Genomic DNA, 26,966 nt, shown 5'->3' on the forward strand with positions numbered 1-26,966 from the left:
GCTGTGAAAGTGTTCAGAGTTGTGCCCCTTGGGGTATGTTTAACAGATCTTCTGTTGCTGCAGGTTCAGATAGATTTGATTTATTTTGCCAGCCTGCCTCCCAGTTAGTGACAGCCTTTTGCTCCTTTTGTTCTTGCAGCCAGTTGTGGAAGACCTGACTGTGACATGCATTTTCACATGCAACTCCTCACTGAAAATGCAGCTCTTTGCAGGATTTTAGCTGCAAAATTATGGCCTCTCCTCTCTAAATATATATATTTCTGTAATAACTTGTCTGTACAATGTGCAGTAGGGAAAAAACATGCTGAATGCTGATACGTGTAGTTTTTAAAAAAGGATTTTTAACAAAAAAGAAAAAAAAAATAATAATAATAAGAAGATACATAGTTTTCCAGCATTATCTGTTGTATGAAAAATGGCTCAAATGAGACTAAGTTTTCTGGGGAACCAGAATACCAAGCTGATAGAGTTTCCATTTTAAATTTGACAAAATAAGGATGTCATTGCATTTCCCATATGCAACAGGCAGGACATTTTTCCTAAAACCGTGAAGTAAGACAAGTTGGAGTAATTTCAGGCAAAATAAAGAATGATGCATCTGGAACCAGCATGGCCAAAAAATGAGAAAAAAAACAAAGAGGAATAGTTTCAAATACAAAAAAAAATTAAAAAATCCAAATAAGACCTATTTCTATTAACAGAATTTAAAAATTAGAAACTAAAGGAAAAGAAAAAAAAAAAACCCTAACCAAACCAAACCAACAAAAAAACCCCAAAAACCAAACAAACCAAAAAACCAAAAACAAAACAAAAAAACCCCCACAAAATCCAAAGCCCCTTAAATTGTGCATGAGAATTAGATCTTATGAATAGGATATTTTTCTAGAGCTGTTTTAAACTTCACTTCAGTATGAGGATAAATTGTTTCTATTATTTATCTTCTTTTTGGGTTAAAAGTGGAATGCAATATCCTTTTTTTTTTTTTCTTTTTCTTTTTCAAAGAACAGTCTGTGCTTTTTAAAATAACCTTTAATCTTAATTTTGTGTTGCATTGTTAACATATTATACAATCTCTTTTTGCACCTCTTTTTTTCCTTCCTGTCTATATTTTGACAGTAGGTCAAGTATTTTTGAAATATACTTATCTTTTCTTTTTATTTTTGAATTGTCTGTGTCTTCCTGAAGTCTCTTTCATCTTTGGAAAATCTACAGATTCATCCTCTCCTTTTTAAGGGAGAGAAGGAGTGTACAGCTTTTATATCAGAATTGTATCATCTATATGAATATTACATTTTGTATAAGATTTACAATGGGAATGACTATTTCTTCTCAGATATTCAGACCACTTCATTTCACATTATTCACTGATTTAGATCAAATCCCTCCATGGCTTTTTAAGGGAAATATAATTATTTTGGCTGATTTGTTGTCTTGTAGTGATTTAGTGCCCAAAGGAAGAAGAAAGGATAGCAATAACTAAATCCACTGCATTTTTAATTGAAGTTTAATTTATATTACCACCTTTTAAATTATTATTTTATTCTGGAATGTTAATTTTATTTGCCTTATCTTGTATAAAATTATGCAAATTCTGCCTAATAAGCTGACTATATATAAACATTTATATTTCCATGCATCTAATAGTTCTGTGAAGGAATCCCTGTCTTGTCATATTTCTTTGAGATATTAAAAGATTTTTACCCAGAAAAATAGTTTTTCAAACATCTGTTTTCTCAGATTTTATGTCATCACCCTCTAATACAAAGTATTGGATACACAGAAGCATATTAAGACTACACTGGATGACCTTTTTCTCCAATCTTTGCTAATACAATTTGAGATTCAAAGATAACTAGGACCTATACATGCTTATGTCTGAGCATCACACCTGTCTCTGAAAATAATCAGGTAAGAATGATGTTTAAAATTAATACCTTTGTTTAAATTTTATGAATCCTCTGCGTTACAAGAGAATCTTAAACAGGTGTGCAGATATAAATAACATGACAATGTGAGTTCATCTTACAGTGAAGTTAATCCAGGGTTCATTTCTTCTTTGCCATCCTAATCTGACTTTAAAGCAGTTCAGAAGTCTGCTCTTACTCATACTAATATCTGTATTAAAATTTTATGCTTACATTTAAGTTTAGACATATTTTTCATATTTATCCATAATGCTATTTCCACTTCTGGTTTTTTGGGGGGGGTTCTTTTTGTTTTGGGGCTTTTTTTAACTTAACATGCTGCAATAATTCTAACTCTTCATTTTGATATATCTTCCCAAGTTTTTTATCAGCATTTAGTTTACATTATGTATCTTCTATGAAAACTGATGTTATATTTCTCACCCAGTTTGAGTCTTTCAATGATACTCTTAATTACTTTCATTAAAATAGACATCTAAGAACTATGATGTATTTTTCTATCTTTAACTCATGAAGTGGTAGCACTGCTACAAGAATGATTATAGAGTGAAGGACAGTTTGAAATTTTCTTGAATATCTATGTCTAAGTTTTCTATTTTTGTGATTTTAGCTTTCTCCCTTTTTCTGTACTGAGTTATTTTTAAATACAGTGGAATTTTTATGTCTTTGGGTTCTCATCTAATAGGTAATCCATTTTTGTATCATGCTTTCATAAACGTCCATATAATAAATAATAAATTTCATTTATTGTATTTATGCTGTTAGGCTGCTTTTGGTTTCTGTGCTTTTTAAAATCATATTCGGAATTTCAAACTGGATCAGCTCTAGGGTATTATTTGTATCATGCTATTTACATGTAGGCTTTGTGTTAGTTGATGAGAAATTCATCAGCACTTGAACTGAAGGTAATCACCTGCTGCTGTAATACTTCTATAGCTTCCTGTATTCCTCTGCTGTGTGTGAACTATCTTTGACCTCAGTTGACCTTCTATGATAACATTGTCTAATGATTATCTGATTGGATTTTAGTCCAGTCACATTGCTGCCTGAAAGGCTTCATTTACTTAGTCAAATAACTTAAGCTTACAGGTTAGCAGTGTAAAGACATATTATAATATGAAACAGACCATAACAATATTAAGAGCACTTATAAGATTGTGCAAGAAATCCCCAAAAAGATTAGCATACTTGATAAAGATACAACCTTCAGAACAATATATTTTTCATAGGAAATATGTGGAAGGTATGTAAACCTTGGTAAGGAGCATCTACATTTTATTACCTGGGGAAACATGAACTTGTTTCTTCCACCTAGTATGGATTTGCGCATAACTGGTTTTGTAATGTGTTTGTAAGGCCTGTGTGAGGATTTCTGAGATTTACAAGAGAGTGAACTACTTCCAAACTTTTTTTTCTTTAATGGTACTGCTTTACTAATAAGCCCCCCCAAACAAGCAGTTTGACCTAAGCCATATCCTTGCCACAAGCCAAAAGACAAGCTGTGAATGATCAGACTTTGAAATTATATTCAGTAAAGAATGCTTATAGACAGACAGAAACCAAAGTCATCCCCATTTTTTTATAAAGCAAGGTAATGTTCCTTTTCTGCTTATGAAATGTAAATGTGCAAAGGTGCTGAAAATAGCTTGAGAAAAGTGCAGATAGTAGGTCAGTACTGTTTCTTTGAATATATATCTATTTCCATCATTATAGTGCATCTTAAACCAGTTCTAGCTCTAAAACATAAATGCTCAGCATTTATATATAGAAACTGCAGTCCTGTCCATTTTATTTCTGTAAGTGATGTCATTAAATCAATGGTAAAAGTCACACAAGGTAAGCACATACAGCCCTTTGTGTGTCTTTTAAAAAGATACACATTTATCAGAGAGATTCATTATTAAAATTTGTGGTGGAGAGATAAATCAGCGTTGGTTTTTAAAGGATAGAACAGTTATATGGGTCTTCAAAGCATATGCTGGTTTTTATCATAATTAAGAGTTCTTCTTAACAAGATAATCTTTTTTCTGCTTTAAATGCATACTTTAATGTTGGGTCTGACTTTATGGCTCCTGTATCCTAAAAAAAGAGCTCTCTGGAGGACAAGTTTCTTCCGTCATGGAAACTTTTGAGTTTTCAGGAGTTTTGCTGCATAAACAAAACTCATTGAATATTTCTGGGAGACAGAATTGTATAGAGATTTAACTAATTCTTGTGCTGATTCACTGCTGAACAGAACAGTAAATAATCATATTGACATAAGAGTATTTTGGCATCTTATAAAATTAATAAGGCAAAATGATTGGTAAAATACTTCATATTGGCAGTACTGCTGAAATACAGAATAACCCTAGGAATCCCAAGTATCTTTTCCTAGGATAACAAATTCTGTGAGAAAAAAATTTATGAAAATTAAATGAACATGAATTCAAATAAATCAAAATAGAATGGAAACAGATGACAAGTTTTAGTTTTGCTTATTAAAAAAAACCAGAAGATGTCTACATAGTTAAAATAACAAAATAATAAAATATTTAAATAATTAATTTACAAAGTAATTAAGAGAATTTCTTTCTAGGTTTGAAGTAGAGAGAGTGGAGTACTAGAAAGGATGAAGTACACATGAATATTGAATGGAGAAAAAAAATCAATATGAACAACAGGACACTGTAATTGTAGGAAGTAACATATTGTCCATCATTGGAATTTGCATAGAATAAAACGAATCACAGAATCACATAGTTGTTACATTCGGAAGGTACCTCTGGAGGTATCTAGTCTAACTCTGCTGCAAAACAGGATCATCTAAAGTGGGTTATGCAGGTGGGTTTTGAATGTCACCAGAAGAAGAGAGTGTGACCTACCCAGGCAGCCTGTCCCAGTGCTCTGCCACTCTCTGTGTAAAGTTCTTCCTCATGTTGAAATAGAACTTTGTATTTCAGTTTATTGCCACTGCTACTCTTCTGTTGCTGGGCACCACTGAAAAGAGTCTGGCATCATCCCATGGTCCCTTGCCTTTGAGATATTTATTAGCACTATTGAGACCCCCTCTCAGCCTTCTCCAGACTAAAAAGGCCCAGTCTCTCTTCATAAGAAGAGAAGCTCCAGACCCCTGATCATCCTTGTGGCTCTCCACTGCACCCTCTCCAGTAGCTCCTTGTCTCCCTTGTGCTGAGGAGCCCAGAACTGGACACAGCACTCCAAGTGTGGCCTCACTGGGGCTGAGTAGAGGGGAAGGATCACCTCCCTCGACCTGCTGGCCATACTCTCACCAATGCACCCCAGGATGACATTGGCCTTCCTGGCCACAGGGGCACTGATGGTTCACAGACAGCTTGTGATCCACCAGGAGTCCCAGGTCCTTTTCCACAGAGCTGCTCTGTAGGAGGTCAGCCCCAGCCTGTGCTGGCACTTGGGGCTGTTCCTCCCCAGGTGCAGGACCTGGCACTTGCCCTTGTTGAGCCTCACCAGGTTTCTCTCTGCCCACCCCTCCAGCTGATCAAGGTCCCATTGAATGGCAGCAGAGCTTTCAGGTGGATCAGCGATTGCCCCCAGTTTAGTGTCACCAGCAAACCTGCTGAGGGTGCATTTGATCCCTTCCTCCAGATCTTTGATAAAAGTGATAAATCTTTGATAAAGGAAACTTCGGAAAATTCTGGAGCAGTATTCTAACAAAATCCTAAACCCACCTAGGGGTTACAATGATAATATATTTTTAACTATTCTATTTTGTGGTTGCCTTTGATTCTAGGGGATCAACTTTTTGAACAAATAATCATTGGCAGTCTAACTTATTTTGTTTTCATTCACTTTTTTTTCCCCTCCTAATTTATTTCCCCATTTGGATTTGATATTGTCCCAAGATGTCCAGTTAATTCTTCCATTTCAAATCACAGTCATTAAGATATATTCCTGGGCCCATGTATGTTCCACTTCAACAAGATTTGTAGCAAGACCTAGCAAAATATTGACTCTTCTGGCTTTTTAAGTTCAATTTCAGTTCTTAATATAGTAAAACTAATGGAATTACTTATTACTAAATTTTTCAAATTGTAAATATTGACCCCTTCTTCACCTCTCAATACCAATGCTTCCTTGAATTTTATTTTTGTGAACAGTTTGTTTTTATTTTCTCTCACAAAGAAAATCTCACCAACTGTAACCTCAGCCTGCAGCATATGTTGACAGATTGTAATCAGTTTTCAGAAGAATACCTGAATGGTACTATTCATACAGCAAACCAGTCACATGTATTTGGACGATAACACAGTGTTTTTAATCCTCTGGAAGTATTCCCACAAATAGTAGTTGTGAGGTAGCAAGGACTTCAAGTGATTATATCTGAAAATGGATTATTGCTCAAAAGCATTGTATTTTTTTAAAAGGTGTTACTTAGACATACCCCCAATTTTTCATAAATGACTGGAAAATGTGCCAGTAGGAATTTCAGATGAATCATTCTCACAGTTTTCACTTTTGCATGTAAGTCCATACTTAGGTATCCATTAGTGGTGAAACATGATCTCATACCTGTCTGAGCCTATTGATTCCTTTCCCATTACTGTAACTTTAAACAGATAAAACTAAACCATAATTGCTATGTTGGATGCATCTCTGCATATATCATCAATAAACTAATGTATACTCTGGTAAAAAGTAAAATTTTAATTCAAATACTGTTCTTGGTAGTCAAGTTGCACGTATTTGGGGCCTGATATTGAAAACCAGTCTGATCTGGGTCTGAGGTACGATTCAATTTCAGGATGAAAATAGAAATGCGAAACTTCCAGTTTTATCAAACTGAAAACAAAAACCAAAACCAAATTGAAATGATTGTTAGAAACTGTTTTTTTTTTTATTCTCAGCTTGAAGGAAAGATTAATTGATTTAAGACATCTCCACATTTCTGTAGGATTTTAATAAAACATGTTTCCTGTTTGAAGACATACATTTTTTGTGATATTAAGAAGTATGATGTGAATTAATACTTTAGGCTTCATGCTGCAGAAGCATAACAGAATATAATTTTTCTCCACATTAGGGAAATTGTAATAGAAGGCCCCTGGATTATACTATACAGAAGATTTGGCTTGACATATTCTAGTGACATACATATTTATAAATGCAGGCAACTGCTAAACAAAAGCCTCAGAATCATTGATTGCTGAGCAATATACTGAAAGGGTTAGTATTAGATGTTACTAAACAGAACTGAATGTCTAATTTTAAGGAATTTGCTTCAGCTCTCACTAAGGAAAGCAACAAAGGCAACAAATGGGTTGAGAGACAGAAAATGAGAAATGAGAATTAATTTTCCATCTGTAAGTGTTTATATGCATAGGAGTTCCACATATATTCAAGTATGGGTGGTCATAGGAACATATATTGCAGATACGCAATTGACTTAGTGAGAGATTGGAGATTAGAGACTGATTTAGTGCCTGAAATATGGTCTGACTTTTCAAGGCATCATAGTGCTGGATTGTGACAAGGAATGAACCTGCAGGGTGTAACAGCAGGAATACTTAGTAAGTCTGAGCTTTAGAACTTTAAGATCAGCATTTATTTTTTGATGTAGGCCTTGAAATCAATCAGACTATTTGTCTGATGAAAATTTCAGTATCTTTGCTTGTATTTGGTATGTGGATTCTGGTGTTCATACTAAAATATGTACCTATTTGCACAGAAATCTTACTATTTCTTCCCTGTTTAGTATGCGATTATTTGAATATAAACTCTTTAGTGTTTAATATTGAAGTGAAAATAGAGCTGAAGAGTATTATGTTAGAAACTGCTCAGCACTTTGCAATAAATCAGGCTTGCTCATTCCTCTTAATCTAAAGAAGTCATAGAATCATAGAATGTCAGGGGTTGGAAGGGACCTTAAAAATCATCTTATCCAAACCGTACTGTCATGGGCAGGGATACCTTTCAGTAAACCACATTGCCAAAATTGTTCAACCTGATTTTGAACACTGCCAGGACTGGGGCATCTGCAACTTCCTTTGGCAATGTATTTCAGTACTACACCACCCTCACAGTAAAAAAAAAATATTCTAATAGACATCATAAACATCCATGGTAATGAACAAATCATAGAAAGTTGTGACACTTTTTTATGGAAGTGGAATTGGCTTGAAAGCTTTCACTGCTAGTTGTCAAAATATTTTTTAAGTTCTCCAGCATTGAAAATTAGCTAACTGTCATCAGAGAAATCTGCTGCAGTAAGACCCATTATTTTAATTTCTTATTAAAGTTCTGTTGAGAAATCAGCTAGAGAAACTGTTGTTTTATGTAAACAAAACATGGTTATAGGTGTCTCCTCTAATATGACAAGAATGACTAATATCAGAAATCTAAAATTATTTCGGTGTCTTTTTATCTTGAGACATTCAACCTATTATAGAAAGCAAAATTCAGGTTTTCCATTAATGGATTTATTACTTTTTTCTGATAAAATATGAAATATTATATGCTCCCTTGACAGGAGTCAATCAGGATCTCATGCCCTGAATAATGAAGAAACAAACAAACAAACAAAAAAGGCAGGAATCCTAAATAATATGAGGATTATGATACAATTGTCAGTTCAGGAATTACCAGGTCAGTTCACTGACAGGTCTGCATATTCTTACACAGTCACAGATTAATTAAGGCTGGAAAAGACCGCTAAGATCCAATCAGTCTGAATTTTCTGATCTATTTGGCATCATTCTGCCTTCAGGGTTCTGAGTCATAGAGAAACTGTTAATTTGATCTCCTTGTTGGGATATATGTAGTCTGCATATTTCTGTATGTTAGCTTAACTACACTTAAGTACCACGCTGCAGCTGAACCAATAAGATTTATCAGACCAAGTTGTGATACACTGAGTCAGTCGCACAGCACAGTTGGTTTGCAACATGCAACCTGTTTGCTGCAGGTAACTGGGAACTAAATAGTCCTGGTTTATTTTACTTTCTGCATGTAGTATACCATATATTACACATAAAACTGATTTGCAAATGGTAGTTTAAACTCGAGAATAAATATACACTTTTTTGTTGTTGTTCCTTAACAAGTGATAATTATCATCATTGATTTTTATAAAGTTCTGGTCTTTTGTAGCCACACTTTAGGTACTGGAATGCTGTGATCAGTTTCACCCTGAGTTTCTCTTCTACAGGCACCAGAGACCTAACTCCTTTAGTCTTTCCCTCTAAGGCAGATTCTCCAGCTGTTTGATTATTATTGTGGTCCTCCTTTGGAGCCTCTGCAGTCTGTCTGCATCTTTCTTGAGGTGTGGGGTTGAGAACTGAATATAATCTACTCTAGGCATGGCCCGACAAGCACTGCGTGGGATGATCATGATACCTATGCTAGTAATGCCCCTGGGGATGCATTTTTTGACTCCTGTTCAGTTTGTTGTCCCCTCCCTTCTGGCAAGGCTTCTCCCCAGCCACACACTTTTTAGTCTGGACTAGGCTCTCTGGTAATGTCATGCCAGGACTTTGCATTTGGCTTTGTTAAAATTCAAATTTGAATTTTGCACAGTTATTGATACCCTCTTCCAACCTGTCCAGGCTTTCTTTCAAGATTGCTCTCCATTCTGATAAGTTCATGTGACCATGTAGTTCGTTGTCATCAGCCCTTGAGTCTTAATCACTCTGCTACTTGCTTGTTAAATTCTAGAAAGTATCTGAACTATTTGGTCTAACAAGATGAAAGGAAAGTAAATAGGCATTTATAGAAGAGGCTTCTATCTGTTTTAGTACTTTTTGCTAAGCATAAATATTGGTGCAAAACTATGTAGCCCCAATGCCTTTCCTTGTGAAACAGACCTGTGCAGAACTCTGAGTTTTCATTTATTTTTTCATGGGAATATTTACATTTGACAAAAGTTAATTAAAGGTAATTTCTATCTCCTTTTGGCTGTGCCTCCATTCAGTACTCAAAATATGAGACAGGGATGTCTTATTGCTTCCAATGCATGCTCACAGCTTACTTTGCAAAAATTCAAAAAAATGTTGACAAAGGTAGTTATTACCTCCAATATTCAAGCAGACAAAAATTTTTCCTTCTGTTGTTTATAAATCTTTGACCTTTACTCTGTAAGCTAACTCCTCTGGCCAAAGTGGACATTTTCCTCACACATCTTGTATCTAGAATTTATTTTTAAAAGCTCCTGTATAATGAGGAGTAACTAGTGTATATTTTACTAATAAAGTTTTCATGAAACAAAATTAATTAGGAATATAATCTCTGTTATACAAATAACACTGCTGTATGACTCATGGGAAACAGAGAGAAAAGTTGGTATCAATGTTTATTAAAAAATTTGTAACAAACTAATCTGTAAATTGGTCTCACTACTAATATGTTGATTTAGGTCAATAAATATTTGAAATCTTCTGGTAAAAGGTAGGTTTTTTTCTGTTCATAGAAATTCTGTTTCTCCTGAAATTGAAATATGAATAGACTAAAAAAAAATTAGTGTTTATTTCAAAAGAACTTTGGGATAATTTTCCTAAATTTCTGGTTTATGTCATGACTCACTTTTGAAACACCATATGAAATACCAAAATACATTTTTTCTCCCCCTAAGCACTGTCTGTGAAATTGTCAGGGATGCCTGTCTGAAGTGCCTGTATAGTAAACATGGGGAAGAAACATGGTAAATCTGTGTAGAGTAGCAGAACTTTGATCTAGTTGGAATCATGTTGATGCAGTGGAACAGCTTACAAGATTGGAGTACTTCAACTGAGTTATTGGTGCTACTTTTTAGGATGGACAGAGCAGGAAGATCAGACGGTAGATGCCATTTATTTAAGAGAGTAGCTGAAAGGTATGGAGTTTTTCTTGGCGATGGATGATGAACAAACTGAGAGCTTTTGGGTAGCAGTGTAATATTGGATGTCTATTTTAGACCCCCTGACCAAGAAGAACAAGGTGTGACCTTCTACAGAGAGCTGTAGACTTCATTAACAGGTCCTTATGGCAGACTTCAATCACACCAGTATCTTCTGGAAAAGGGACAACAGAGCATGACATAAACCATATAGGACATTCCTGAAGTGACAATTTCCTGACTCAAGTGAGAAAGAAACCAGAGTCTAGAGGTGCTTTGCTGGACTCCATACTCTCACACAAGGAAGGATTGTGAAAGTCAAAGGCAGCCTTGATTACCATTCCCATGAGATGATGGAATTCAGGACCCTGAAAAGAGGAAGCAGAGTAAAAAGTTACAACCCTAACTTCAAGAGAGCAGGAATTGGCTTGAACATTGAGGCTCATCTTGAAGCAATCCCATTACATAAAACCTTGGATGGAAGGAAGCCCCAGAAGAAATGGTTGATGTTTAGGACTCAAGTCCTGCAAGCTCAGAGGAATCTATCCCAACAAGCAGGAAGATAGGAAAAATATCTGGGGGCTTGCATGTGGGAACATGTTCTGACAAAATTCAGACATAAAAATATATGAAGGCTGGAATAGGTGACCAGGTAGGAATAAAAAGACACTGTTTAAGTGGGAGACATGCAGGTAGCAAAATCAAAGCCAAGAGAGTGTCTGATGAAATGGGGTCTGATGTCAAAGGCAAGAAAAAGATATCTATAAGCATATCAACAGGTAAAGGAAAACTAAGGAAAATATGATCCTACTGCTGAATGAGTTGGGAACCTTGCTGTGAAAGGACATGGAACAGGCTGAGGGTACTGAATTCCTCTTTTTGCTATCATCTTTACTAGCAAAATTGGTCTTTAAAAATCCCAGATATCTAAAACCAGTAACAATATCTGAAGTAGGAAAGTTTCATAATTGGTAAAAGAGAAGCAGGCTAGAGAAAACTTGAACAGCCTTTACATACATAAATCCCTAGACATTGATGAGTTGTGCCCGTGAGTCAGGCCTGATTTTACTGAAAAGCCTCTCTTGATTATCTTCAAGAGATCCTGGTGATTACAAGAGGTGTCTGAGGACTTCAGGAAATAAATGTCATTTCTATCTTTAAGAAAGGCAAGAAAAAAGACCCAGAGAACTACAAGCCTTGCCTTCATCTGTGGAAAGGATCCTGAAAATTATTTCCAGACAATTGACCAAGAAGAAAACTACCAGAAGCAGTCAGCATGAATTTACCAAGACAAAGTCATGCTTAACCAACTTGATAACCAATGTTGAAAGGACAGGTTTGGTAGATGAGAACAGTGGATACTGTCTTCATAGATTTTACTATGTCTTTTGACACAGCCTATTTCACCAGACATTAAAGACACAGTTTCTTTTAGAAATTCTTTACAGAATTATTATAACATTATTGCCAGGGGTCAGAACAAGGTGGTACCAGTCACACCCTCCCATGATGTCTGCACAGACAAGCTGTTGATAAGTTTTGAAGGTGGGCAGTGAGATCATTTGAAAGACAGTTGAATAGACAAGGCCACAGCATAGTAGTGAGTGGAATAAAATTTGCTAGGAAACCAGTAGCTAGTGATATACTCTAGGGGCTAATCCTATCTGACCCTGTTCACTATTCTTTTCAAATATCTGCAGAATGGGGGAGAGTGTAGCCTCAGCAGTTTTGTAAATGACACAGAAGTGGTAGGGGTAACTGATAGACCAGAGGTTTATGCTGTCATGAAAAGAGACCTCAATAGCCTGGAGAAACAGTCTGACACCAACCTAACGAAGTTAAGAAAATGCTGAAGCTGGCACCTGGAAGGAAAGGAATAAGATCACACTGGGCTCGTCCATCTGGGAAATGGTTTTGAAGAGAAGGTTATGGAAGCATCCAAGTTGAACAAGAGCTACCACTGGACACTTGAAACCAAGAGGACAAACAGCTTCTTAGGCTAGGAGAAGGATTGTCAGCAGATCAAACATGATCTGCTTGCCTTTTTACTTGACACTGGTGAGGCCACATGACTACTATATACCAGAAATTGTGTTCACTTTGGGGTTCCTTGGTATCAGAGAGCTGTGGACATGTTAGAGAGAGTTCAAAGAAGGCCATAAAAATGATTTATGGGCTGGAGAAACACCTATTAGGGAAAACTTAGAGAAACAGGCCTGTTCAGCTTGGCATAGGGGAAAACTCAGGGTGATCTCTTCAATATGTGCAAATATCTGAAGGCCGGTTGTAAGGAATAAAACCAGGATTTTCTTGATGGTGGCCGATGATAGGGAAAGAGGCAATAGGTTTAGACTGAGACACAGTACCGTCCCCACTAACAAAATTTTCTTTTTACTTTGGGCTGACTGAGCACCTGGATAGGTTGCTGAGGGAGGTTGTAGAGTCTCCATCCTTGGAAATAATACAAAATCCCAAACATTTAGTGGTGCCCTTAGGTGCCCAGTGGTCCCAGTGATGGGACATGAAGCAATGGACACTAACTAAATGACGGGAGCTTCCATCTGAACATCAGGGAACACTTTCTCCATGTGAAAGTTACTGAGAATTGGCATAGGGTGCACAGAGGGGTGCACTGTAGATTCTCCATCCTTTGAGGTATCCAAGAGCTGCCTGGACAAGGTCCTTATCTTGTTTGAGGAGGCAGGTTAGACAGGATAACCCTTCCAATCATAACTGTTCTGTGATACTGTGCTCTACAACATCAGTATTGAAAGATACTAACTACCCCGGCAGCTAAACAAAACTTGAATTAAGAAGCTATTAATCCGGTACTGGTACCTTGGAAAACATCTTCATGTATGTGACAAGGAGTCAAAATTACAGTAGAAGTGTTAGATAATTTTAGTGGAAGATAAATCTTAATTTCTAAACAATAGAATTGACTTCTTCCTTCATGAAAATCCATTTTTTTGTCTAAAAACAATGCCTTCCTGATAGTTTCACATATTTCTAAAATTATAATTATTTCTAAGTATTTTTGTGTTCTAATCACTAAAAATAATTTTTTAACAGTAGCCGTTTACATATAAGGTCATTAACTCATTGTTCAACCAGGGCACTTTTCTCTTCAAATCCATACAGCTCTTGAGAATACTAGTTTCAAAATAAATTTTTAAAAGCATTGAAAATCTTTAGAAGTTAAACTTCTTTTGATACAGGGAACAGAACTCTAGTTATAGTAATCTAGAAAGATATATATTGTTAATTTTTTTTGAACAAGTGTTAAAATATAGTGCTTGACCAAAAACTATGGTGTACAATTTCAGTTTATTCAATTCTAACTTCAACAACATTTTGCAAATTGATCTAGAGATCAGAGATAGCTTTTTCTGGCTTAGCTGCTCCTTATCAGTATTGCTATTAAATTATCAATAACTGTCAATGATACAAACAAATTCAGAAAGCAGAATTGTTATATTAAGAAAATACAAACTAAGAAATAATTAGAGGACTTTTTACCTGCCTTTTTCTCATTATACAGATGCTTTATGTATCAACTCAGCTGAGGAATTTAACATGCTGTAAACCACTAAAGAGAATGCATTTTTAGATTTTATGCTTCATTCTTATTCAGTCAAGTTAGTTATTCAATATGAGGTCCTATGTTGCATCTCATTTTATCACAAATTGGATTATGTAGTCTTCAAAGTAGAGAAATCTTTGATTACTGAGATAATATTTAAATATTAACTCAGATAAAGCACCCCACACCAGCTATTTCTATTTAAGTCTCTTGTGTTCACTTTAAAATTTTGAACAAATAGTCAGCTTGTTGAAGAGACATTAGATTGGATCATGATATTCCTAGCATTTTCATTTCATGACTGTTAGGCCAATAGCCTTCAGAGAAATGAATTAATTTTCCCTGAAATTATTTTATTTCATTATCATATAGAACTAAGTTTGTTAGTATTTAGAAGACATATCCATACTTTAGACTTTAGTGAAAAATCCATGAGTAGATCCAGGCAGACTAAGGTCCAATTGCTTGTTACCTTCTCTGTAATTCTGCAATTCTGTGAACTGCTCTCCTTCTGTTTAGTTTTTGTTTTGTTTTGTTTTCAAATTTTAGTATCGCTCAAGAAGTAAAATACCTGCCATTCAAGAAACCAATTTTATAAGGGTATGAAAGTAATAGCACTTTAATGTGTGATTTTATCCTCAGTGAAACATTTAGCAATAAATTATATTTATTGCTGCAAATATTTTGGTTACTGGAAATCCTTTTAACTTCAGCTAGTCACAAAGTATAAATTAGAAGGTATAGAATTTCTCCCTAAACACACGTGCAGTAAACACAGGAAAAGTGTTCTATTGTTGCTGTTGATATTGAACAATTTTATTGAATTCTTTTTCTTGTTCATGGAGACAGTGGGATAGATCTTCTTTTAATGATATTTGTGCTTTTTAAGAATGTGTTTTTGTAATAGTAATAGACATAGGATTTTTTTTTTCCAGAATTAGATCAAGGGAGATTTTTAGCAACTTTTCAGTGTAGTCAGAATTTCAAATTAAAACAAAACTGCATGTAGGCCTGGGGAATATGTTGCATGCCATGATTTTATTTTATTTCCACCTCTGAATTCAGACTGCTGGATTTTTGGGAAATTTTGCCTTTTCTTCTCCTCACCCCGCCCACCAAGGAATTTATTGTTTAATGTCAATTTTTATCATTTCATACTTTTTTTATACACAGAATTCAAGTGACTAATCCTTTAAGCATATGAAGATAATTCAAATCCTATTAATTGGTCAGATTGTACAGTTAACACAGTACCTGACTTCCTATATTACCTCACTTTTATATAGCTGTCTCTGATTTAATGGAAACAAAACTCTTAACTTCAACAGAATTGTAAACAGATTAATTTTTTACTAATTGCTTTTATGGCTGGAAGTAATCTGTAAGAGCTTTGCTCAGATTTTAAATCTATTCAGCACTCTTTAGATGCTTAGCATGCAGACAAGAAGAGACATAGATTCTAATTTGTGCATCAAAGTTCTCTGAGAATGCCTGTTAAATTGGCAAATCATATAGACACAAAGCAAGACAGGAAAGCAAATAAGCTGTTCCAACCATAATTCTACTTCTTAGTATTGTCTTTCCTGGGTATATTTGGTCAGAGTCTGGTAGCAGGCACAAAAATAATTTTTAACTCCCTTCCTTACCTCCACTCTCATTCTTTCAAAATTGGGTACTCATTATCAATTCTGTTCACTTTCTGTGGTTGTCTTTTGTGTTCTTGCAAAGCAGGGATGTAAGGAGATTATTTCTTGGTGAACAAGGAAGAAGGGAGGAGGTTCTGCTGCAAAATAGGTTTGTTCATTTCAAGGTCTTATTAAGGTACTCCCATAAAGGACAATACATGTTCTTATTAAGAATATGGAAAAGAATAAGGGAAATCCACCCTAGGGATTAGGAATATTTTGTGTTGTATGTTTTAACACAATCCTGAATCCACTAAAGGTACAGGAGGCATGACCACAAAAAATTACCACATTATGGTAAAAATTATGAAGTTGTTTTTATGTTACCCTAATTGCCTAAATTGTGTTCAGAATAACGGGAGCTATCAGTTGTAGTGTTACTTTAAGTGTAAAGCTGCTGAAGATGTGCATCTTCACGAAGCATTAAATGACTATTGGCTGAATATAAATAGAAAGCATTCTGTATATCTGTGTCTGCTTCTGTGGGAACAGTAGGAATGCTGAGTGCTGTGATTTGAACTAACGACATGTTACCTGTATGACTGTGTGTGCAGAATAGATTATAAATGGTAGCAGAATGAGATTCTCTTTTCTGAGTAACCACAAAGCATATTGGAAGACAAAAAGAACCCTAAACCCCAAACACCCAGGAAGTATGGCAATATATCTACACAATTTGAAAATTTTGTTGGACTTTTTAGGCATTGTATTAAACAATAGGCTTGGTTTTTTTGGGTTTTTTTGGGGGTTTTTTGTTTTTTTCCCTTGAGGTACAGAAGAGATAAAAAGGAAATGTTTCAATATGTACAGCTTTGAATTTTTTCAATGACTTGCTAGGGACAATGAGCAGCTTGTGCTGTCTTGAGTTCAGGAAACATTTGATGTTCAGGCAAGAGGAAAAAAAAGGAAACAGCACTGATTTCTTGCGAAAAAATGATTTTCCATTGATGCACTCAAAAAGTAATTAGCTCTTCTGGAAATTCTTCTATGGGAGTATCCAACTGATACGTAGTGTTTTAGTGAAAGTTTCTGACCCAAGAAACTATGAAAATATCAGTAAGTTGTAGAAAAAGTAGATGCTATTCATATCTGTTTGTGTGAGTAAAGCCATGAAAAATCTGTCTGCTTAAATGCATAGTGTCATGCATTTAACATGACTCTTATTACCACAAAAAAATCTTATTTACCATAAAAAATCAAGCTCTCCAGAAACAAATAAATTTATTTTTGAAACAAATACATTTATTTTATTCCAAAGTTGATTTGTCAAGTGATCAGTTAAAACTGATTAAGGTTTCTGAAACCATGTATCTTTTAAAAACAAACTTTCTAGTAAAAGTACTAATATTTCCTGTTGATCTTTAGAAAATAAATAATATCAGTTTGATGATGTTTTGATCAGTTTGATCCATGTTTTAGCAGGAATTATTGGGAAAAATACAGAAAATAAATATAGGTAGATTTTAGCAAGACCTGTGTGTTTTTAGTTACTTCACAAAACAGGTACATGAGTATAAATTTAGGCATTTTATTGGCTGTAAGTTAGATGTGAAAAAAAAAATTACTAGTAAAATTAATGCGGGTTTTGTTGTGGGATGTTTTTCTTTCAAATGCTGTGCCAAAAGGTATGTATCTGAAATGTATGAATAGTAATAAAATGCTTAGGTGGTTCAAGATGAGAAGACACTTCACTTTGTGAAAACTACTTACATGTTGAGAAATTAGCAGCTAGTTCTGCTGATAAAACTGCCTCTACTATTGCAAGAAAATTGCATTTCTCATTAATAATTTCCATTATTTGTTTACAACTGTAACTGTTGATGGTGAAATATGCTTTTTTACCTTGTCAATACTCATAAATTTTTGAAGAAAGAACTTTTCCCAATTTCCTCTCAAATTCACTATACTTTGCAATATCACACATGTTTTAAGAACTTTTCCTTTAAGTGTCTCTACCATTAGCAAATATTTATTAATCTGAATTTTCTTTAGAAAAAAATTTGGGCTAAATAAAAATAGTAAAACTACTGAATTCTGATATTTTTAAGTCAATTTCAGTGTTGGTTTGGCTAAATGAAGATTTAAATAAAGTGAATGATTAAATGAAGATCCTTGAGAATTTTTTAGAACTCCTGAAATTTAAGCTGCATGGACAGATCCTCATGCCCACATAGCAGGGTACTAGATTAAGTAAATTGTTAAACAACCAAGGACAAAATAACTAACTTTTTCTCCAATTACATTTTGATGAAATAACATAGTTGAGCTTGCTGTGTTTTCTCAAGACTCAGTGCACTTGTATCTTTAGAATAGCTAGAGAATTTTCTGAAAATAGCCCCTCCTCATAGAATTTCACATGCACTCTAAGTCCACAAGCCTAAGAAAAATAGAGACTGAGAATATTTTCACACAGAAGCTCAGAGTAGCTTCATGGCAGATACAGATAATTTGAAGTATAAATGAAAATGTTATGGATGATAAAAGTACTTAGGAGAAATAGAACTACATAATAAAATGATAAAGCACGTTCATCTTCAGTGCTGATGTCTTGTCTACTCACACTTGAAACAGTTTCCCACCATCAGTATTCAGTCTAATATTTAGGTTTTTTCTTATCCTTGTACCTAATAAAAAGTCATGCGTATCCTCTGATAGTACTGAAGTGTATAGAGCATCTGTCCACTATTTAATGATCATACTTTTTTCCACATACATCATAATTTCTGGCTATTTGTAACATGAGCTGGCTTACATTTCACTGTCAGTTTCAGGACAATCCAAAGGGGGAATTTCTTAGAGATACAGTATTATGTTCTACAATGATGAATGGATACATAACTTCAGGTTTTTGTTTCTTTTTTTTTTATTTTTAAGGTAATTATTTGCTTTGTGTAAAACAAATAAAAGGGAAAGAAAAGTATAACAGATGCAAATTCTCTTTATAAAGATCCTGTACTAGTTTTTAAAGATTATATGTCAATTTAAAACAACAGAATCAAACTCTGTAAATGACAGCTACACAGAAAATTGCAGTGACATGATATGAAGTTATGCTTTCCTGTCTTTCTTTAGAAGAAAAGAAAAAATCATTTGAACTCATGATGAGGTGAAGCAATTTACTCTAAAGTGATTGTTCAAAGTATTCTCAGGAAACATCACCATTCAATTAGCAGAATCAAAGATGATATACTATTAGTGCTATCTCTGAGATTTAGCTTAGATACTGTGTTCATTATTAGAACATAGCTGTAAAATTCCTGAGTATTTAGGTAGTAGAACATTTGCTGGAATAAATGCTAGTTATTGGATGCAGGACTTGAAGTCTGGCTGCCAATAACAATAAAATAGAAGCAGATGTCCACTCCCTCAAGGGCAGGGAGGACCTGCAGAGATAAATTAAAGAGATGGTCAATCACCAACCAGCAGGTGCTGGATTCTACACCTGGGACAGGCAACCCTGGTTGTGTGGATAGACTGGGGAATGAGATGCTGAAGAGCAGCACTGAGGAAAGGACCTGTAGGTCTTGATTTTCAGAAAGTGGAACATAGGTCAGCACTGCCCTGGAAGCCAGGAGGGCTACCCATGTCCTGCAGGGGCATCAGGCACAGCATCACAGCCAGGCAAGGGAGGGGATTGTCCTGCTCTGCTCTGCACTGAGGCAGCCTCACCTCGAGTGCTGGGAGCAGTTATGGGTGCTATAATATAAAAAAGAAATTAAGTTATTAGAGACCTTCCATAGGAGGGCCCTGAGGATGGTGAAGAGTCTGGAGAGTCCCTTATGAGCAGCAGCTGATCTCACTTGGTTTATTCAACCTGGAGAGGATGAAACTTACAGGAGACCTCCCTGAAATATTCAGTGTCCTCTTGAAGGGAAGTGGATGGACAGACACTGATCTCTTTACTCTTGTAACCAGTGACAGGTTCTGAGGGAATGGCATGAAGCTGAGTTGGGAGTTTTAGGTTAGATATTAGAAAAAGGCTCCTCACACAGTTGGTGTTTGCACAGTGGATCAGAGAAGAGGCCACAGCACCAGTGCGACAGAGTTGGAGAAGCATTTGGACAATGCTCTCAGATACATTGTGTGATTCCTGGGTGTCCTGTGTAGGGCCAGGAGTTGGGCTTAATGATGCTGATGCTGACTCAGTATATTCTGTGATTCTGTGATTCTAAATATCAGCTCTTAGATTCAATTTCTATGTCATCCTCTTTTTAATGAAATAATATCTAATTTCAGTAAAAAGTAGGCATTGGCTATATTTCTACTCTCTGTAGAGAGTCTCAAGGCACACGTTAGCTCTGGTCTGGAATTTATTTCAAATTCCCTTATATTTTTACAGCTTAAAGGACAAAGTAGTCTTGTATTATTTTAGTGAACATACAAATCCATATGTCTATATTTTCCCTCTTCCTTTTTCTTTTTTTTGTTTATTTTACTTTGCATGCTCTTTTTTATAGAGTGGCAAAGAACCGTAACATGATAAGATTGTTTTGGTTTTTTTCAATACAGATCATCACCACTGACATTAAAAATAAAAACACAAGTGAAGTAGTTATCGCGTGACTTTGCAAACTGTAGATAACTGGGAAATTGTTCTGTGTATCTATAATGTAATTAGAAGATAGTTCAGAATGCCTATAATGTTCATATATGGGAAAAAGGAATGATTCTTTAACAGTGAAGTAGGTAGAAGTTGAAATTGTAAATCTGGTACAGAAGACTGAAAATCACTATTAGAACATTTAGAGAAGGATTATGACGTTTGGGATATATAAGCAGTATGTCCCTTGAAAAAGGTAAAGAAAACTGCTTTTTCATTGGCAGTGCAGGAAGTGATTTAAATTTTTCAGTGTAACTCAATAATTGAATTACTTTTTCTCAAGAAAAAGGAAGAATGCAATAGAAAAGATGGTTAATGCACCCATATTTTTATATTATGGCTGTAGTACAATAGTGCAAAATCAGCAGTGCACCCCAGCAGCAAAGTCCAAAAATATAACGGGCTTTGTGAACAGGGGCATCAAAGGAAGAGATTGTATTCTTCTATGTCACATTCATCAGACCATATCTGGATATTTCATTCAGTTTTGATCACTAAAATATGTGAAGTGGGTGGAGTGGGTTCAGGGACTGCAATTAGGATGATGAGACCTGGAGCCTTTGCCCTGTGAGAAGAGGCTGTGGCACCACAGCTGGTTCAGCTGGGTGAAAGGGTGGCTTCAGGGGGACTCAACAGTATTGCCAGAACCACTAGAAGGGGAAGAAGAGATGCAGTCAGGCTTTTCACAGTGGCGTGTGGCAGGAAGTTGAAAGGTGGAAAAACAAGCTTTAACATGAGAGGCTCAGGCTGGAAAGAAGGAGAAGCCTTTTCCCCAGGAGGACAGCCCAGCAGTGGAACAGGTTGTCCAGAGGTATCATACCATTTCCATTCTTGGAGGTTTTCAAGACTCAGCTAGAGAAAACTCTGAGCAAATTTTTTCAGAATTAAGGAACCTGCTATGAACAGGAGGTTGTGCTGCAGGCCTCCCAAAGTTGATTCTTCCAACTGAAATTATTTATTCATTCTGAGAGTGTTAACTAAGAAAATAAATGATCATGACTGTTTTTGTTCTTCCATTATTCCCCTCACAAAGCAAATCTTTTTATATTAAGCCTTTTTCCTGGGTTTTCTGTGATACATATTCTCTATATTGACAAAGTAATCTTTGTAGATTTGTTACAAGAACTTGTGTATTCTGGGCACATAACACATATTAGTAAGAAAAGGCAAGTATTTTTCACTTCATCCTCATGAGAAGAAGGAAAGGTGTTAAAATATTTTAAGAAGCTGGAACAAATGGACAAAAAGGAATAAGGGGGGGGAAAGGAATTAATATTGCAGGAGACTTAGAAGCTGTTAACCACCAGACTCCAATTCTGATAATGTTACCAGGACTTCAACATTTAATGCTGTATCAGTTTTGCACTGCAGACACAGCTATAACAGAAAAAACCAGTAATGATGAAGGAAGAATTTAATTTTAATCTACACTATCGGGATCAAATCCAGAGCAGAGTTTCTGCACCACAATTGCAAGGTCCGTTTCTATCTGCTGAGGATCTTTCTTAGCCCAAGTTTTATTTAAACTGTCCAGACAAGTGGAAGTAATGTTCACATGACAAAAAAAAAAAAAAAAAAAAAAAAAAAAAGGCAAAAAGCAGCGTAGAACATTGTAAAATTGACATAATTTATTACACTGCATAGAGCTGAACTAACAAAAAATTGTTTGCATTATATTACTGCCAACTATGCAACTGCTGCTTTGCACCTGTTCTGGGCATTGGACATGGAGATGTTTCCACAGTTAGAAAGATTTATTTTTCTGATCTATCCAAGCTGAAATTTTTTTTGGGTTTTTTGGTTGGTGGTGGGTTTTTTTTGTTGTTGTTGTTGTTGTTTTTTCTTTTTTTATTTTTTGTTTCTTTTTGTTGTTGTTGTTGTTGTTGTTGTTGTTGTTGTTGTTGTTTTTTCTTGAAGACTTACTGGACGACTGCCAAGATGCATATGCCTGCTTCCAGATCTAAGACGTCAATCCTAAAACTGTCCATTCTTGCTCCTGACATCATTACTCCAATTTTCTTATATCTCAGTCCTTTGGGAAAACCTTCCTAACAGCAGTTTCCAGAAGGCAAAATTTGGAATCTTGGTCTCAGCAAAACATACAGTATTTTTGCTCTTTGATAGAGAGATCAGTGCTTTATCTCCATTTCTGCCTTTCATCAGTTTGATTTTTGACATCAATTTCCTGTTGCTATGGTTCTCCATACAGCTTTTTTTTCTGGATTATATTGTGATTCCTATTGTAAATAAATATTACACCTATGTTTTATAATGTTTCTTTAGGGAACCTTGAAATATCTGTTATTTTACAGAAACAGATTTAATGTCTCTCTCTCACATCTAAATATTAACTAAAGATCTACTTTTTCATTTTAATTCTTGTAACAAAATGGAGAAAAAAGATATATGTTAATGGAGTAGGAGGTTTAGTGAAGGTGGAGGATTTCTTTTTCACTAATGAGACTTGAGGGCAGAGTATGATGATAGAATACACATGTTCATTCTTGTGGCCAGAAATATGTTCTTCCTTTTTTTTTCCTTGTTCCCTGCCCTGGGAGCATTGTGAAAGGCATACAACTCATTTTAAATATATTCCAAAAATCTGCCTAAACTTTACCGAGTAGCCATCAAGAACTGAAAACTAGCCTTGAAAATCAATAGTCACTTCTAAAGATAAAAAAAAAAAAAAAAATAGAATGACATGTTAATTTCTTTAGACCCTGCCTCTGTCACTGCAGTTGGGTAGACGCCTTGGAGAAGTAGAGAAATTACTTGAGTCAGCCAGAGAAATTCAACCAATGCAGGTTGCTTACTGGCCTTTTGAATATTCTCTTAGGTTCTAAATAGTATGTTGGCTAAGAAATACAATAGAAATGTAACATTGCTTATCTTCATTAAAGGAATATAAGAAAATTCCTGTCATTCTCATTTTTACAGGTACTGAACACAGAAAACTGATGTGTTACACTGGTGCGAAAATCCATGAAAGTTAATGCAGTATTTGTATATTCATATTCTCCATATATTATAATTCATATAGTTACTAGCATTTACAATGGTCAGAGCTGTCTCTTTGAATTTTTATGATCTTTATAGACATACATCTTAAAATGAAGACTATTTGTTTAAACTGATGAATTTTGCTACCTCAAATACCTGATATGTACATAACACACATGACTGAAAGTGTGACCAGCATATAGCAAATCTGTAACTAGTAAAATTTGCTTGGGAAATCTGCCAGGATTTTTGACGTATTTTGCATGTAACACTTTATTATCATACAGTGCATTACTTAGAAGCATGCCTCTAATTTAGGATTACACAGATTGTCAAAGCAGACAAATTGGTACTCTATGACCAGTTCTTTGCTCCTCTACAGCACTGTAGGTCCTGACCTCATAGAGATGTTTATTTCAGAGGAAACTGAGGAGTCTGAGGCCTCAGTGTGCTGAGTCCTTTTAATTCTACTAACTTCACACATCACATTTACAGACATTAAAGCTGTAGTATTTAAAGCCTTCAAAAACTGTATGAAACTAATATCCAAGCCTTTTAAAAGAGTGGTGGTATATATTGTGTGTTGAACCTGAATGGATGACAGGTTCTGTCACTCCCCTCTTCAGTTGCACATGGGAGAGAAAATACAACAAAATGCTTATGGATTGAGATGAGGGCAGGGGGAGATCACTCACTGATTATCATCACAGTCAAAACACAGTTGACCTTGGGGAAATTAATTTATTTTATTTTATAAAACCAGAATGCAGTATGAGAAAGAACTCCAAATCTTCCCTCCCTTCTTCCTGGGTCCAAATAAATTTCTCATTTCTCTGCCTCCTCCTCCTGAGTGGTGTAGAGGGACAGGAAGTGGCAGTTGCTGCAAGTTTATCACACGTTGTCTATGCCATGCCTTCCTCCTCACATTCCTACCTATACCAACATGGGGCGCCTCCCACAGGAGACAGTCCTTCATGAAATTTCTGAATATCAGTCCTCCCCACAGTCTGCAGTTCTTCATCAACTGTTCTAGCATGGATCCCTTCCAATTGGTCAGTCCTTCAAAAACAGGCTGCCCCAGTGTGGGACCTCCCACGGGGTCATAAGTCCTGCCAGCAAACCTACTCCAGTAGGTTTTTGTCCTGCTCAGAGGACAAAAACCCCATATGGTTATTGTCCTGCTCAGAGTTTGCTTCAGTACAGGCTTCTTATGGGGTACATTTGGGCACACCCACCTGCTCCAGCATGGGATCCTCCAGGAGCTCCAGGTGGGTATGTGCTTCCATAATCTGAGAGCTCATATTCCTATAAAGCAATGAACATGAAAGTGAAGGCAAAATTACTCTCCCCAGGACTAAACTCACTAAAGTAAATTTTTATTTTGATATTAAGCAAATCAGAATGCTTGAACCAAGGCATTAGTTGTTTTTTAGCTTTCAAATAATACAGTGTAAAGACCTGGTGTTCTTCCTACACGACCCAAAACTTTTACCATTTTGCTTCACTTCAGAGCCACTCCAGGGGCTGACTTGGCTTTCCTCATAGTAAGCTACAATAGAATGCTTATATCCTCTCACACTTGCATGTCTTGAAAAAATTAGCAAACTAGCTTACCTAGAGCAAATAGTTGTCTAATAGCTGCAATATGTAATTTTAACTATTGAATTATTGAAAATATTGAAAATTTTTTTTAGAAAAATTGTTATAAAATAATGAAATATACTCCAAAGTAGCAGATCAGTAGGCTAGATTATGGTTCAGAAAATCAATTTATTTCAATAGAATTTTTAGGCTGGAAGGAGTGTGAATCCTGCCTTGCAAACCTCGGAGTGGAGTCTTTCACAAGGGTGAGACTAGAGCATGTATATATGAATTCAAAGTAGATAGAGAATATTTCTAGCATGACATATTTAAGGTTAATGACTCTTGTGTAGTTAAAGTTCCCCATGGACTGGCATTTCTGCCTGATGTTGGAACTGGATTATATACAGACTGTGTGAGTTCCTGCCATAAAATTGAATCAGGAAAAGAGATAGACTGGGATTTGTACTTTTGACTGTTCTATTAGAGTCTCTGAATAAATCAGAACTTTAAAGCCTGTAATTCCTTTTTTTTTTTTTCTTTTTAATGATAAATATGTTTCAAATTTAGTCCTGTGAATGGTAACTATAATGATCATGTAGAAATAAGGACATAGAAAAATTCCTGCATTGTTTAATTTCAGATTTTTTTGAATGGAAATATACTTCCTGTATGTGTAGTATTTAAATAAGGCTGCTAAATAACTGATGGTATACAAATCATATGCAACTTAAGTTTGGACTGACACTCAAAATCAGATTTCTACTGTAAAATGGTCACATTCAGCAATATCTGGATAGTAAAACAACAATGGAAACAAACCATCCATGGATATTTTAAATTGAATTACCCATTTTCATGAATATTTCATCTGCTGATTGCCTGAAAATGCTTTCAATTTCTTGCTTATTATTTGAGCTTATTAAACTTCTGAAGATAAGGATCTGTGTGACAGGAAAGACTGTAGTCCTCAAAAAGGAAAAAAAAAGAGAATTGCACAATATAAACTTTAACTGGATAGACAGTCCGGAATTGCAGACTTCTAGTGATATTTTCTTTTGACAAGGAATCAAAATGATGATGTGACAAAAAAGTCTAATTGTCCTGCTTAAATTGCAAGCATCCAATGAGCATACATATTTTCCAGAATTACTATCTTAAAAGTTATAGATATTTTTGGTTTTTAACAATTAAAAATATAAATATACCACCTCATTTACACTCTTAGAATTTTTCACAGACAAACTTACATGGGAAGTGGAAATAGTTATAGAGTATAGATACTGCAGACAAGACAGCTATCTCAGCTATCTTTAGCTATCTGTAGCTGCTGGTAAACATATCATTTGCAGAGATAATAAAAGAAAATGCTGAAGATCATCCTTTCTGTAAAGGATGCTTACAGGTGTCATCAGCAAATAATTTGCCTTATGTTAGAATTTAAAATTCATGTTTGTATTCAGAAAGAAGGATATTTATTTCACATTTATATTTTTATAGTGCCTTATTTTTTAATACAGTTAATATAAGTCCTTAAGAATAACAGGAACAACTAAAGAAGAAAGTCACATTAAAAAAAATAGTATATAGTCTCCATTACAAATCTGTTGCTAAAATGTAGCAAGAATCAATTTGCTGTTTGTGAATAGACACGAAATATAAGAAAAAAAATCTCACATGTTAGTACAGTAAGAGTATCAATAATTTTTTTACCTTTGGGACAGGTTTTTCTTCCTCTGTGTAATGGAAGAAAATTTCCATAGCA

The 26,966-nt window shown here is 35.2% G+C and overlaps 1 protein-coding gene across 48 annotated transcripts in view; it reads left to right on the forward strand.

Annotated features, from left to right (window-relative positions):
• The window catches only part of PTPRD (protein tyrosine phosphatase receptor type D), a 1,163,449-nt gene that overhangs the window by 205,640 nt on the left and 930,843 nt on the right, over positions 1-26,966 (forward strand). For 2 of the 48 annotated variants that reach the window (XM_038124766.1, XM_038124767.1), the window contains exon 3: positions 1,738-1,908. The exons of the other annotated variants lie outside the window; for them this stretch is intronic. The gene's annotated coding sequence lies outside the window, so the exon portion shown is untranslated. The remainder of the gene's footprint in view (positions 1-1,737; positions 1,909-26,966) is intronic. 48 annotated transcript variants of the gene reach the window in all.

The sequence above is a fragment of the Motacilla alba genome, chromosome Z (genome assembly GCF_015832195.1).
Source record: "Motacilla alba alba isolate MOTALB_02 chromosome Z, Motacilla_alba_V1.0_pri, whole genome shotgun sequence".
Classification (NCBI taxonomy): Eukaryota; Metazoa; Chordata; class Aves; order Passeriformes; family Motacillidae; genus Motacilla; species Motacilla alba.